Consider the following 15,649-nt stretch of genomic DNA (forward strand, 5'->3'; position numbering starts at 1 on the left):
CTGCATAAGGCACCTCCTTGTGAGAAAGCAGAGGTGGATTACGGGGGAGAGGTGAAAGGGGGAAGGGGGCTGAGTGTGAGAGAAGAAGAAAATAAAAGGAGCGGTGTCTAAGAAAAATAAAAGTGGGGATAAACAGTCGGCCGAGCCTCTGCGGTTTCTCCGAAGGCAAATTAACTTTTCTTTCAGGCTCTCGCCTTAAAATTGCAAAGAATGTAGCAGCACAACATCAGCTCTCCGATTTATTAATTCCATCCTATCCTACAAGGCCGCCAAACAAAAGCATCTGTGTTTCCTCTGGAGGAGAGGATGAAGGGGCTCATTCATGGTGGAGGTGGGGAGAGAAGCAGCAGATAGAGGAGAGCCATCCCTGCCTCATTCCTCGCTCCTTTTCACCTTTGTGCGGATTTGGGGAAGGGGGAGAGAGAGAGATGGGGAGGGGGATTGCGCATGGAGATGAAAAGCAACAAAAATGGGGTACAATGCTACGGAACGGAGGAGAACAAGATCAGATGGTGCTTGAAAAAGTCTAGGCAAGCTGCTCAGAAAGAGCACTGGCATTTCAGCCCTCCCTCAACCCTGCAAAAGAGCCATCTTAGGCCTATGTGGCTCCTGTTATTTTCCTTTAGAAAGCAACTGTTCTTCTGCTGAGGCCATTTGATGTGCCTTCAAAGTCTATTGGAGCATCTGCTTTGCATGCAGAAGGTCCTGAGTTCAATCCCCGGCATCTCCAGGTAGAAACCTTGGTGTGAAATCCTGGACAGTGCAGGCAAAACTGAGCTTGATGGACCAGAACTGAAGTAGAATTGATTTATTACAGTCACAGACCAGAAATGAGCTTGATGAACCAATCAATGGTCTGGCGTAGAATCATAGAGTTGTAAGGGAATCCAACTCCCAGCAAGGCAGGAATCTCAGCAAAAGCATCCATAACAGATGACCATCCAGCCTCTGCTTCAAAACCTCCAAGGAAGTCCACAATCTTTCTGTCAGAAAGTTTTTCTGTATGTTTAGTCAGAATCTCCTTTCTTGTAACTTGAAGCCATTGTTTTGAATCCTACCTTCCAGAGCAGAAGAAAACAAGCTTGTTCCCTCTTTCATGTGTCAGCCATTGAGATATTTGAAGATGGCTATCATATATCCAGTCAGTCTACTCTTTTCCAGGCTAAACATCATCATCATCATCATCATCATCATTAGAATTTATATACAGTCATACCTCAGGATGAATACGCTTCAGGTTAAGCATTTTCGAGTTGTGCTCCGCGGCGACTTGGAAGTAATGGAGCATGTTACTTTCAGGTTTTGCTGCTCGCACATGCGTAAATGCTCAAAATGATGTCACACGCATGCGCGGAAGTGGCGAAACGTGACCCGCACACGCGCAGATGTGCAGTCGTGTGTTACGTTTGCTTCAGGATGTGAACGGGGCTCCGGAACGGATCCCGTTTGCATCCAGAGGTACCCCTGTACTGCCCTATACCTGGGGGTCTCAAGGTGGTTCACAGAATAAAATCAAGATATAAACATACCCAACTCTCTCAACCATTCCTCATAAGGCTTGGTTTCCAGACCCTTGACCGTCTTGCTCGCCCTCCTCTACACATGGTCCAGCTTGTCAACTGGTTTAAAGCCATTTATCATTTACAGATGCTTCCCCCCTACTACGTTTTTGAAACCCCAGGCCGTGGTTTCTCAAACACAGCCACACAGGGGATGTTGGGGTATGGTCCCAAGGTCACTACATTAAGTTTGGAGCCACATGGCGTGACGCTCCTTGCTCCCACCGGCGACCACTGCAGGAGGAGGCGAGGATCCCCTGTTTCCCTCACCCTGTGAGCTCTTGACATTTGCTGCAATATTCTGCCATGTTGAAATTTCTTTGGCTGTGGGGCACGCCACAGATTAAATCTTGAAGGTGTTCAACTGTGAACCAAAGTATAGGGAACGTGCACCTGCAGGTGACTTTGTAAAGAAAGTTAAGGACAACCACAACAATAGCATTATGCAGTGATGCGCTCAAAGGGCAGGTGAGGCCAAGGAGTGGAGAAGCTCTCAAAATACAAGGGCATTACTTTCCGTGCTGATTATTTCTGAGTTGTCAATTGCTTTCAAATAAAGTGGCGTTCTTCCCCGATTCCTTCCCGCGGCCCCTCCTGCCCCCCACCCCCGCAACTCATCACACTCCTGCCTTGAAGCCTCTTGGAAACAGGCTACCAATTCTCTGAGTGCCAGACAGAAGGAATTTCCTGGCTGATTGATTTCTGGCTTGAAGTAGCCAACAATTGTGAAGTCTCATCCTAGGAAAGCAGCCAAACTGGGGGAGTCTGTAGATGGGACGGCATCCAAAACCGTGGAGTGGGGAGGCTGGGGCAGCTGGGTGGGGGCATATGAAACGGCGTCAGGAGATGGAGCCCTTTCTGCCTTATGCTCGGAGAATAAACAAGGAGAAAACGTATTAAGCAACAGGGGGACGTCCATTGTTAAAGCAGAAACAAGTCTTTAAATTAAGCTGAACCTTGGGAATTTGCATATGCTTAACCAGGACAAGTTGGGAGCCAATGGATATTGCTGCACACCTTGCACGCTGGCCTCAAGGGACTTTCTGATATACAGCAAACAGCGGCATCCCCTTCTCCTCCACCTTTCCAGTCAATGGAATCTGTGTTCGATTGTTTTTAAGGCATCCGTTGCACTACTGTTAATAGGAGCTAACAGGGTTCTACATTGGCCAGACCACCTGTGATTGAGACGAAATCAGATCTACAGTCTGAAGGCAGGCAACACAACATCACTCCCCTCAAGCTAAGCTAGCCAGAGTCTGGCTAGTGCTTGGATGGGGGACTGCCTGGGAACCGTGTATATGCTGGGTCCCCCTGGGCTGTCACTAATTCACAGTAAGGGTTCAAGAGCATCCTGTAAGTTTAGGTTTGCACCATTACCCCTCATTCCTCACCCCTCATGCTCTCCCAGCTGAAATAAGGATATGCTTAGCTCAGTTTCTTACATAGATCTTGGACTCGCTACTTCTTTCTTTCAAAAATGAAACAAAAAGCTTATGTGATGACCCTGAAATTGTTACCAGTGTGACTGTTTAGGGAAGTTTTTAATGTTTTATCTTGTTTTTAATATTCTGTTGTGAGCTGGGGAAACCCAGCTAGATGAGCGGGGTATAAATAATAAATTTATTATTATTAGTAGTAGTAGTAGTAGTGAATTAAAGCACTTCCTCGCCCTGGCGAAACAGACCCACTTTTTAACAAGAAACTGACGCCCCCTTTTTTTTTGAGATTAGGAAAGTGACAGGGAAATGCATTGTGTGGGATGAACAAACGATCAACGGGGAAGAGGATGAACACTCAGGAGCAAATCAAGAGGCTCGCTCATTGTCACAAACGAAGCAGAACAAATGTCCAATGAAGACTGGGCACAATGCAAGCATATCAGGATGAATGCACAATAAATAGGTCAACTGGAGGAACCCACTCTCTTGAGTTCCAAAAAAGGGGGGAAATAGCATATGCATGCAGGGAATAAAATGAAATCCCACTCAAACACACACACACACACACACACACACACACACACACACACAATACAAAACCTCAGCATTTATAAACATTATCAAATAAGTCACACATGAGACCATGCTCTACTAGACCATGTTTGTTTATCCAAAATTATTATCGTCCCCTGCTATGCATACCCAGCATCACTAACATGGATTTGAAGCCATGCCAGTTTCACATTATACAGAGAGATGGAGAAAGCCCTCTCTGGGGCCAAGCAGCACTGATATAGGAAGAAGACCATCATTTGCCTGGCCCCATGTAGGTCTGCTTTATGGACATTGCTGCCTCGCTGAGAAAATCCAGACCAACTGAAAGGAGATCCTGCACACTGCAAGGACCATGCATGAAAGCAATTAAAATGGTGGTGGGAAGTCAATATGACACTGCGCTTTCAGAATTCTTCAGAAGTCCCTTGACCCCCCCCCGCCTCTTCTGCTTCAGCCTCCGAGTCTGAACTGCTCCCTGTCACAGGCTCTTCCTGCTCACTAAACCCTGCTGTCACTTCGGTATCTGGCACCTCTTCCCAATCTTCCCCCTCTGATCTATCCTTAGTGTCCCACCACCAATCCCTGGGCTCTGAGCCTTCCACCTCTGGGATTTCCCTTGGGGGGTTCCCAGTGCTATTTTTCTAGAAAAAGAGGTGCTGGAACTCACTGTGAAAACCTCCCTTGTTCTCTTGGAACGGCAATGGCGCCCACCTGGGAGACCCTGGGGGTTCTCTTGGGGTTTCCCTTGGGGATTCCCCAGCTAGCGCTTCCTACTAGTCACTGTCATCCAGCCAGCCTCCGACACCAACCCACACTGCTCCCTACAGCCGTGTAAGGAAAGGCACGCTGGCTTGGTGAGTTGTAATGGGAGGGGGGGAGGGCTGACGAGGTCTAAGTGGGGTGGGTGGGTAGGTGAGCAATACAAGCAGGGTCACAACCCTTAGTTCTGCACAAAACTGGAGAAACTAGAAACTGAGAGAACCAAAAATTGACAGATTCATCCATCCCTACTTTGAGCACATATAAGCAAGGGCCCACGCACCGAAGAAGCATAATATGGTCTTTTCACAGTAGAACTGTAGTGAGTCTATCCAAAGTCTGTGATGGGCTGGCAGCACTTCCCCCAAACAAAATTGCTTTTGCTTTTCTTGTATGTAGCCACATAAACCTGGCAACGCTGCATCATTACGACTAGCCTTACCAGGTTTGCATCAAGTGTTTAAATTTTATGAATGCTCATTTCTCCTTTTTATTACATTGCTTCACGCAGCAAGCAGAGAGCTACCAGAGCTGTGGCCATTGATGCAAAATACCTGGGACAACTGAAAGCACACCCGCTCAGAACAGTTTAGCCTGGCCTTTGTATTCCAGCGTGGTTCGTAAAACAATGCCTCAAACAGGCTTCACAGCTGATTGCAGTGTCCTTTCAAAGGAGCAAAGGGCAGCGCAAATTATACACTGTACCGTCGGATTCAGCTGCATCCAATTGTTTTTGCTCTTGAGCTACAGGAAACCTGTTGCGTCTGTTGGTGTTCTGAGCACCGAGATATAATGAATTATGCTTCATTTCTTCACGGAATGAAGCAGCCTCCCAAAATGGCTAAACCTGCATTATTTTCACGGCGACACTGAATTTCATTCCCTCCTTTCGATGACATGAGGTGCTTTTCTTCAATGAATAAATTGTGTTTAATTGCTAGACACCCACTTTTTAGATAATGTAGCATGAAAGCTACGTGCTTTTAACCATTACCCCCACTCCCCCCAAAAGCTCTTTTCAGTTCTCAATAGAATCTCATAGAATCAGAGTTGGAAGGAAACCCTGAGGATCATCTAGTCCAGGCATGGCCAAACTTGGCCCTCCAGATGTTTTGGGACTACAGTTCCCATCATCCCTGACCACTGGTTCTGCTAGCTAGGGATGATGGGAGTTGTAGGCCCAAAACATCTGGAGGGCCAAGTTTGGCCATTCTAGTCCAACCGCCTGCAATGCAGGATTATGCAGCTGTGCCTTACGGGGATCGAACCTGCAACCTTGACAATGCCAGCACCATGCTCTAACCAACTGAGCTATTCTGTGAGGCAGTATCTTTTCACTGCTGGCCATAGGCTTAAACCCACCACCACCAGTTTAATCAACAGTTGTTTCCCATTTAGAAATATATAAAAAATAGTTGTTTCCCATTTGAAAATATATAATTTTATGAATGACCACACAGGGCCATTCCAGAGTCGCTTCTGCTCCAGGGTCTGCATCCTCTTAGGGTCAATGTGTTCCATCTGCTTTCTGCACTTTGGGATAGAGGGAACTGCTTGAACTGTAGGGCAGTCAGATGGGTGGGGTACAAATAAAATTATTTATTATTACATTACATTATTATTATTAGGTAAAGGTAAGGTTACCCCTGACCATTAGGTCCAGCCGTGACCGACTCTGGGGTTGCAGTGCTCATCTCGCTTTATTGGCCGAGGGAGCCAGTGTACAGCTTCCGGGTCATGTGGCCAGCAGGACTAAGCTGCTTCTGGCGAACCAGAGCAGCACACGGAAACGCCGTTTACCTTCTCACCGGAGCGGTACCTGTTTATCTACTTGCACTTTGATGTGCTTTCGAACGGCTAGGTTGGCAGGAGCTGGGACCGAGCAATGGGAGCTCACCCCATCGCGGGGATTCAAACCGCTGACCTTCTGATCGGCAAGCCCTAGGCTTTTGGTTTAACCCACAGTGCCACCCGCGTCCCACATTATTATTATTATTATTATTATTATTATTATTATTATATTTGAACCCGGGCCTCCCTGGTCCTAGTCTTGACACTCTAACCACTATACCACACAGACAACAGGGAGGCTTCAGCAAAGCTATTTCTGTGATAACTCTTTTGCTCTCTGGCTCTCTGGTGTCTTGGACACTGAAGGTGCTTCCAGATGGGTGAGGAATGTCAGGAATCTGCCGTATACTGAGTGAAGTCACTGGTCCAGGACTATCTACACTGACTGACACCAGATTTCAGGCAGGCTTCTCTGTCTCAGAACTTCTGCAGGTGCTTCACCAATAAGCTGCAGCTGTTCCCAGTTCACTGTGCAAGCAGGTTTTTGAGGTCCACATGACATTACGGGCTTCAAAATGCCAGCCCGCATATTTCCTACCTTTAGAATCTTGTGAATTAGGACTTCCGGGTTAGCGCGATCCGAGTAATGGCGGATTCCCTCCGAGCTCCGGAGGGAATCGGCTCCATTGCAAACGGGTCTCACCGCGACGGCGACGCGGGGACCCTTAGAAACCGCAGGCGCGGAAGCCTGCGGACCTGGTGACTCGGCGGGCACCTAAAGCGCCCCCCCGACCCACGAAGAGCCTTTTTAAAGGCTGCGGAGAGGGTACGGGGAGTGGCGTGGTGCTGTGAGTAGACCGCTACTGCAGTGGAGCGAAGCCGCGAGCCATGGCCGGAGACCGCTGACTTTCTTCCCTGAAATTCGGACTCTAATTAATCCGTGAGTAGATTGGAATTTGGACTTTAAAAAGCTTATCCTTGAATTCGGCACGATCGGGGGATGTGCTAAAGGGAAGTCCGCACCCCCCTGCCTACAGAAAATTTAAAGCAAAGATCGGAGAACTAAGGTGGAGAGTTCTTTCCTTGGTGTTCTGTAAAAGATAAGATTTGCATGAATTTGACAGAAGAAGATGTGTGCTGGAGAGTAAGAGTGATTTTTTAGAAGTTTGTCTTTTTTGAACCCCCCCAGACCCGGGGGTGTCCTTTTATGTGAGCTGGAGAACAAGGAACGAGGAGTTTGACAGCTGTCAAAGGAGCTGTCAAACGGGCAGCGAAAGTGAAAAACTCTATTATTTAACACTTTTTGGACTTAATTTGTTACATTCGAACTAAAGTGGTTGGAAACAAAGTAGGGAAATAACAAAGTAAAGGACTATTGGAAAAGATTACTAAGTAACTAGAATCCCCCTAGGGGAAACATTGAAACATTGCAATGGCTGCAAATGGAAAACTACAGGCAGAGCTAGAAAGAATGTTTTTTCTTGTGGGAAAACTGGAGGAGCAGACTACGGTCATGAGTAAACAACTCATAACCTTGAACTCTAAAATAAATGACTCTGCTGAAGGTACAATGGATTTGACTGTGGAAAAGTCTGCAGCTGAATCAGAAGAGATAACTTTGGAACAGGGGGAGAGCGAGCAAGGGCTAGTACAGATGGAGACTACCAACCACAAGCCTACATTGTTAGAATACAAAGAAGAAGACCCTTGGACTACAAATCTGCGAAAGATGCGAAAGAGGAGGGAGGAAGCCCCTGGAACATCTGGAATACCTGATTTTAAAAGAAATAAGAAATACGACTGGGGCTTCCTATTTGAGTATGGACTGGTTGATCTTCTGCAGCAGCTGGTGTCAAGTACTTTGGATGGAAGAAATTCTGATGAGACTGAGCTGAAATTTCCCCGAAACCTGAGGACCAATGAGGAGGGTTACCAACAAGATCGGCAAAGAGAGACTGACAAGGACTTAAAGGCCTCAGATGTGAGGAACCCAGGCTAAAAACTGTTGTTATGGATGGGGGGACATTTGGAAGGGACAGAAACCGGGGCTGGGGGGGGGGGGGGAAGGAGAATTTGTTTTTAAATCTTTATGACTTTTGTGTTTGATTATTATGACCTATTTTTAAGATTAAAGGGAAATTCGTGGAAGGAACTCGAGACGACCTTAGGAAAGGCTTTAATGTTTTATAAGAAAATTGGATAAGTAAAATCTGGCTAAGTAAATGGTTTTTTTTAAAAAAAACAAAAAAAACATATATATATAGATATAGTAATAATACGCAATGGATGAGAGATTTGAATTTGCTGAGTTAATGTAACTGAACTAGGATGTATGAAGGGGGGATGGGGGGAGGTCAAGAACTGGGGTTAGGAAAGTAAGGTTATGAAATTTTTATACGTGTTGTCTTTGTCTTTGTGTGTGTATGTTTGTCTTTATAAAATGTGAAAATTTAATAAAAATATTTAAAAAAAAAAAATAGAATCTTGTGAATTAAAAAAAAACCTGTTGCCAGTGCTCCATCTACAATGTTAAACCCCCATGTGGAAGCTGCCTGAAATGGAACCATCCCCGGGGGGCAAAGGGCCATGGGCCATGTAGCTTCATAGCAGTCACAAGTAGCTTATATGGGTACCAGGTGTTGTAGAAATGACATGTCCCAGCTCCCCCTGTGCCAAGGATGCTGTCGTTGAGGAGAAACAGCATTTTGCAGGGTTCCTGGTACCTGGAACTTTGCTATTTCAGCAAGAGAAAGAAGGATTTACAGGCTGCCAGAGAGACCTCCTGTTGCCACCATCAGGTGAGTTTCAAAAAAAGCAAAGGTAAGAAAAGGAAAAGGCTGATCATTTTACCTACTTAGCTGTGTTTGTACATGTTTGTATTTTTTACTTGGTGGCTGGTGGCTGATGCAAGTAAATATCTATCTATATATAGGGAAGGGATCCAGAGGCTTCTTAGAATTTGAGTTTTCAGGGGACAAGGGGTGAATTTGGACCCTGGTGGCTCCGGATTATGTCACTGAGAGCATCACATAGTCCAAATTTCAAAGCAGGCACTGAATAATACATTTTCCCAAAAAAACAGAAAATAAAAGTACAAAGAAAGTGTTGTAAAGATTACGAGGAAAGAACATAGATTAAACACCACACAAAAGCTACAATTTAAACTAGTCTGCAAAGCTAACTTCCTTATCGCTACAATTTTTCATTGAGACAATGGAGTTCCAGACATCTTAAGTTTTTTTTTAAAAGTATGAAATCATTCCTCCTATCTGAAAACCCGAAGACTCCTTGTATAAAGCAAATCATTGGGGACTAGCCATTCAACATCTTTTTATAGGATTTTCATACAGGTTATTAAATGCTTTAACTAGTTCCCCCTCCTTTTTAACTCTATCTTGCTAGGACTTTCCAAAATCTAATACAAATAACTATTGCCAAAGTCAACATGAAGAACACTTGCTTCTGTTTCTCCGCTGTGACACAACATTTCACGAATTTCAATACATTTTTAGATTCTGGGGGTGAGGATGGAATAGTTTGCATTAGCCAAAGGGAAGTGAGCTCATTAATAACATGTAGCACCGATAGAATGCATTTGAAGCACATAACAATCATATTACATCAGCCCTGCAACATATTCCTCATGTGTGTCTGTGCACACCTATGTATGCAACCGAGTTTGGCCTTGGGAGAGAACTGAATGAGATCACAGTTCCGCCACTTACGTTACACAAATGCCATGGGATTTACAGAGCATCACTCTTCCAAACAAAAATTCAGACTCGCTGCATGCAAAATTCAGCACCCCTTCTCCTCTTGCTCCAATGTCCGTCGTGTCCACCCTACGTGACATTTTTGTGCAAACGTGATATGCTGCTTCCCCTCACATCAAAGGTGGCTGCCTATTCCTGCCCCCCCTTCAGCAATGCTCTCTCTAAAAGCACCTAGAATATCACACTTCTCTGGGCAACCGTTGCTCAAAAACTGGAAATGATTCATTAATGGATATTCAGCGTGTTGGTACTTTTGATTGGCTCTGGCATACAGCATGCTTTTAATTCTGTATCAATAGACTTTCAAAACACACAATATAGAGTTTTAATTGCTGCAGGGTTCCCTCCTCCTCCTCCCACTGGCCTTTTATTCAGTGCAGAGTTAAGTGCACTGAAAGTGATGCTAAGAGGCTGCTGGTGCTCCTGCGAGACAAGCATGGCAATCATACTCTGTGTGCTTCTGACCCCCCCCTGCAGGGGGACTCACAGCTCTCGCTCAATGAACAGCGTTTAGGTACAGAGTGTGCCACATACACAGCCAATCCTATATTCAAGTTACGCCAGCTGCATGAGGATGGCAGTCACTACTAAATTCCTGTTGCACAAGTGGGAAAAGGCATTACGCCGGCAGGTGATCTGAGTTCTATGCAATTCACGCTAGTTGCTGATCAGCAATTCGTTTCCAGGTTCAACAGGAAGGTGCTGGTGTCAATCTTTTCAATCTCTTAACAGCTTGGGGCTTGGATTCCTTAGGAACCACCATTTTCTGTACGTTTTACACCTCACGAGCCATCATCACCTGGGGGGCCTGTTCCAATTCCCTCCATCTCAGTAGCCAAGGGTTGGGATTTGTATTGTGGGATTTGTATTGAGCGAAGTCAATCATGCCCTATCACTATACTGTGCTGGGTGATCGCTGAAGATGCTGCGTTTTTTTTTGGTTTTTTTTTTAGTTAATTGCATGATTTTTGCTGGGTCCGTTCCATGTCACCTTTGTGCTGCTGGAATTTGTTAAATAGGTTGGATACTGCTAACCTTTTAATTTAAATGTCCATTGTTGTATTTCAGGGACTATGCTTGTTTCATTCTGGTTTTTTTATTACAGTTTCTTGAGTCTTTTTGGAGAAATTATAAGTGTGTGTGTGTGTGTGTGTGTGTGTGTGTAAATTTATGCTGTGACTGCAATACTACTGCAAATCATAGAATCAGAGTCGGAAGGGACCATAAGGGTCATCTAGTCCAACCCCCTGCAATGCAGCAAACTTTTGCCCAACATGGGGCTCAAAGCCATGATCCCGAGATTAAGAGTCTCATGCTCTTCCAACTGAGCTATCCAGGTCAAAACACAAAGCACAAATTTCAGATTTAAGACATGGGACTACATTGATGTCCCCTCATGCCTAGACACACATGGTGAAATACGTGGATACTCAGGCAATGGGGAACTTGGGGGAAAGCACTTAGGGCATTGCACTTGCCAATCAGGACTAACACTCCCCTCTCCCCTCCTGCTGCAATCTCAATAATTATCTCCCAGCAGCTGTGAAAAACATGCATGCTAAATACAGCCATGCAAGTAATGCCAGGTTGCCTTGATTCCCTTGGAGAGGTTTGACTTTGGATGCAAATCCCTCCAGAAACAAATGCAACTCTCGCAGGGGTGACACTGGTTCCCGATCCTGCACCAGAGGACACAGCACATGTACGTAGCTAGGACTTGGAAGCTTTCTACACACAAGACACAGTTCGATGTGCATTCAACTCATTCGAAGGTTGGTAACCCAGTCCTGACCTCAGCTTGCACCATCCTTTGCTCTTAGGGTCCTCTCCTCTCTCCCTCTGCTATACAGTGACCTACAACTTGAACCTCCAATACTTTCTGCAGTTCTAGTTCTATCCCCCACCTTGACTTGTAATGTTCCCTTCTCCTCCCGAGGCTGATTCACACATTACACAGCAAGAAATGAGCCAACAGGGAAGCCCTGATCACAATCCCGTCTCATAGACCTAGCAAGACCCATGTTAGGCACATTCACACTTTATCCTTTTTGGTGTGCCCCAAAACAAGTAATGTGTGAAGACACTCATGGCCTCTCTAGCAGGTGTGCCCAACGTGGCATCCTTCAGACGTTGGTCTCCAAATTCCATCAGCCCCAGCCGGCATAGTCAGAGATCATGGGAATTGGAGTCTGGCCACATTTGGAGGGCACCATGATGTCTACATCTGCTCTGTAGATCAGGCCTGGGCATGACAGCCAACATCTGCTTCTAACTGGCAGAGAGATTTTACTCTTCTTCTTCTTCTTTTGCTTCCTGCTCCACAGCATGCCTCTCTTATATCCGCTGCCTGGCAAGAAGATTTTACAGGACGAGAGCCGGGTAGTGGATGTGTTTGTAACCCATGACACAAACGCTGTATCTCAGCGCAAAGTCAGACAGCCGGGCACCGTGTTGAAAGGGGCATTTTCTCCACCTCCTTGTGTTGCTGGCAGGTTTTTTAAAAAACGGTGTGGCAGAATATACAGGAAGCTTTCCCGGCTGGTCACTTGAACTAAATTTATGGTCACCACTGGCGACCAGGCAGCCATATTTCTGAGCTCTTGTCTAGAGAAATCGGCCATTGCCAGTCACTCTCAAGCTACTTACTCCTCTACCTCTTCCAGTCTTTGGCTCTCCTTCCTTGGCTCTGCTTCTCCCCTTAATCCTGATTGCCATTTCAGTTCTACGCCCCCCCCCAGCTGTCCCCTAGCACCTTCCATCACTTTGTAATAGCCTCAAATAAAACAGGCTGGCAGCCCCTCAACTTCCTCCGGGCACATCATGGTCCTGAATTTCAATAGCCACTTCAGGTTAGCTTGATCAAAATGCAATTCTTCTCCCCCCCTCAACCAGCCCACGTATATAATCAGGGCTGCAATGGCCTCTTCACCATGGTCCCTGTTCTAAGCCAAGCATAGTTGCGTGTGAGAGAGTATACTAGATTGCTAAGGCTGTTTTGGACTGTAGAAGCAGATCAGGCTATACAAAAAGCAAGAAAGTCCTACACTTTCTCCATCTCCCTGCTTTGGAGATATGATCCTTCACTTTCTCTTTGGACTGAGGGCAAGATTCATAGGATCAAAAACTGTCTCCCCTTGTTTTTAAAATCTATGTGGCAGGGAGATATTCAGCAGATACGGCTTATCTATCACTGCAACACCATGACAGAAGTTGTATCTGCACAACTTCTCCTTGGAATACAGATTTCCAAGGCACAAGAGCACCTTTCAGATATCAGTAGCCTGCCATTTATCCTCAGACATTGTAACTCGGCTTGGCACAGATGTGGGACGCCTGCCATCCAGAGCACATCTATTAAACCTTTTCCTGCATTACATCGGTACAGAACTTACACGACTGTAGGTCTTCACTGCCATTGCATGCTCTGTACGTTGATTAATTTGAGCTGCATCTCATCAAGGGCTTTGCTGTGGGATCTCTTTAATGTCACAGCTCGGCACGGGAACACGCCGATCCCCACGAGCGAACCCCACGAGTGCTCACCTCTCGCCAATATGCAACTACAATTTGCCCGGGGTCCCTCCTGTACCTGATTATGGCTTCCAAGTCAGAGAGCGAGGATGCTGAGCTCATGCCTCTCATTTGGGTAATTAGACCTTGTTTGCACCTGAGTGGTTTAGAGTGGCACGGAAAGTGAAGCTGTTACCCTCATCAGATTCATCCTCCCCTAAACAATAATTACATCCTAGAAAAGGAAGAAGATTCATCCTAAATAGAAACAAGCACGGCAAGGGCAAAGGAGAAAAAAAAGAGAGAGAATATTTTCTTCCACTTAACGTTCTAAAAGTGGTCCAATCTTCTGAATCTTGGATTAATGCCTCTTGCCAAGTTGTCATAGTTAAGACTTTTAAAAAACATCCTGGAACCTTTTTCTTTTGTTAAAGTACCGCGACTACCCCTCCCCCCTTTGTGTGTGACTCCTTTTGTTTAATCCAAACAAAAGAAGAAGATTTGATTGGGAATTGGAGAATGCAGTGGGTCCTTGCATGCCCGTCTCTGCCGCTGCTTTCTTATCCTTAGGTGAGCACCGGCAATTTGCAACAGCACATCTATTCCCCCCTCTTCCAAACGTAGTTAAACACAGGTGACATTTCAGGTAAAGATGATGGGAGGGTTAAATAATGGATTGGATAATATCCTCTAGGATTCTTTCACCGGAGCGTTAAATATGGGAGGGATGTAGAAAAATGCATTATTCCATGCCTTGTAAAAACATTCCCACATCTCTCCGTCTCTCTTAAATCCATCAAATTTGCTGAGGATGAGAAAATATTCGTACCTAAGGAGAAGGGTGTTATTCGAGCCATTATATATATCTTAAAATTAATGGCAATTTGCTTCGCTTAGCACCTTTTAAAGTTAACTGTGTCCAGTAGAGACGGGACTCTCTTACAAAAAGAGGGGGGAAAGTGGGCAATGTCAAGGGTGTTTAGTCTTAAAACATTGTCCCCGAGAGAGAGAGAGAGACTCTCCTGCCCCCTTCAATATTTATGTATTTATTTATTTATTTAATTTAAAAGAAGAAGAAGAATACGGTGAAGATCTCTCTGTTCATGACAAAGATCTATTCCTCTCCATGCGGGTTTTTTTGTTTTGTTTTTTTACCTGAGGAAATAAATGCGTCGTCTTGTTTCGCGGGTAAGTTGCGACGAGGATCTTCAAGATCACCCAGGCGAGGGTCTCCGGCGGGATCTCCCGGCGCTTAAAGGCGGCCGCGGCACCCTGCTCCAGGATGTGAAAGGAGGCGGGCAGGCGAGCAGGCAGGCAGGCAGGCAGGCAGGCAGCCGTCCGTCCGGCTGCAAGGCTACAGGTCTGCCGGCTGCGGCTGCAGCACGTGCCCCAGTGGCGGCGGCGGCGGCGGCGGCGTCTTGCGCGCGATCCAACTCCGGGCCGCCGCCGCTCCTCCTCCTGGCCAAGCCTCCCGCCGACTGGAGCGCAGCCGCTCCGCCGGGCGCCCTTACAAAGCAGCGCCGCTCAGCGCACCTCGAAGCTTGCGGCTCTGGGTGGAAGGAGGCGAGGAGGAGGAGGAGGAGGGTTTGCTTTTAAGGCCCCCTCGGCGGAGCAGACGCCGAGCAGCGGCCCACATCCCGGCGCGCCACCTTAAGAGGAGGGAAAGCGGGCTGAGAGCGAGAAGGGCGACCTGGGAGGAAAACGGCACGCGCGCCTTGGTCCCGTCTGGTGCAGGAGGGCTCTCTCGCTCGCTCGCTCGGCAAGCAGGCGGCTTGGAAGAGCCTGCCTCATCTTTCTCCGAGACCCCGCCTTTTTAATCCCCAGGGGGTGCGGGGGTGCACCGGAGCGGAAACCCCTACGCGATTTCATTCCATAGGCCGCCGCCGCCGGGTTCTTCTGTTCCCACGATCGCTAACCCGGGTTGGAAAACGAATCAGCTACGCACATACTCGCATGCGGGGAAAGACGGGGGCTGTGACTGTAAGGAGACCGGGGAGACGCTGGCTGGTGGGAAAGCTCCCCCCCCCCACCAATGACCACGGTTTAATGATGCGGATGGCATGCGCAAAGAAGCGTGTTGAGGGAGGGGCGCTTCCTCATGGGGGTTTGGGGGTCGGCTTTAGAAAGGGTGAATCTGGATTAGATTGGGAGGGGCGGCGAGCGGGCTGACAGGTTGATGGCAACGCGGTGCTGTGGGCGCTGCAAAGAAACTTGCAGGCGCTGATCCCAGGACAGGCAGTCTTATGGAAGGGACCTGATA

The 15,649-nt window shown here is 46.8% G+C and overlaps 1 protein-coding gene across 2 annotated transcripts in view; it reads right to left on the reverse strand.

The window, feature by feature from the left end:
• LOC307214938 (galactosylgalactosylxylosylprotein 3-beta-glucuronosyltransferase 1-like) overlaps positions 1–15,407 on the reverse strand; it is a 64,396-nt gene extending 48,989 nt beyond the window's left edge. For both annotated transcript variants that reach the window (XM_079974044.1, XM_079974043.1), the window contains exon 1: positions 14,545–15,407. The gene's annotated coding sequence lies outside the window, so the exon portion shown is untranslated. The remainder of the gene's footprint in view (positions 1–14,544) is intronic.
• Positions 15,408–15,649: the final 242 nt, after the last annotated feature.

Source organism: Podarcis cretensis (genome assembly GCF_951804945.1).
Source record: "Podarcis cretensis genome assembly, chromosome: 4".
Lineage (NCBI taxonomy): Eukaryota > Metazoa > Chordata > Lepidosauria > Squamata > Lacertidae > Podarcis > Podarcis cretensis.